This window comes from Brassica oleracea, chromosome C1, assembly GCF_000695525.1.
Source record: "Brassica oleracea var. oleracea cultivar TO1000 chromosome C1, BOL, whole genome shotgun sequence".
NCBI classification, from domain to species: domain Eukaryota; kingdom Viridiplantae; phylum Streptophyta; class Magnoliopsida; order Brassicales; family Brassicaceae; genus Brassica; species Brassica oleracea.
In genome coordinates, this window is record NC_027748.1 from 15478784 (window position 1) to 15478994 (window position 211).

Here is a 211-nt window from a genome sequence, read left to right on the forward strand (position 1 = left end):
CCCGCCATTTCTAAGTTATCAATCAAACTTTACCGTAAAAACCGCGGAAAGTTCATTCTTTATCGAAAGAAGCCGTAATAAACGCTTCAAGTCGAAAGACACCCCAAAGGGACCTAAGACACGACTCGAGGCCCAACATACAATTTCTTAACCAACAGCCCATAAACCGCATGTCGGTTTACGCTTGGTCCGCAAGGGAAGATAAATGTCA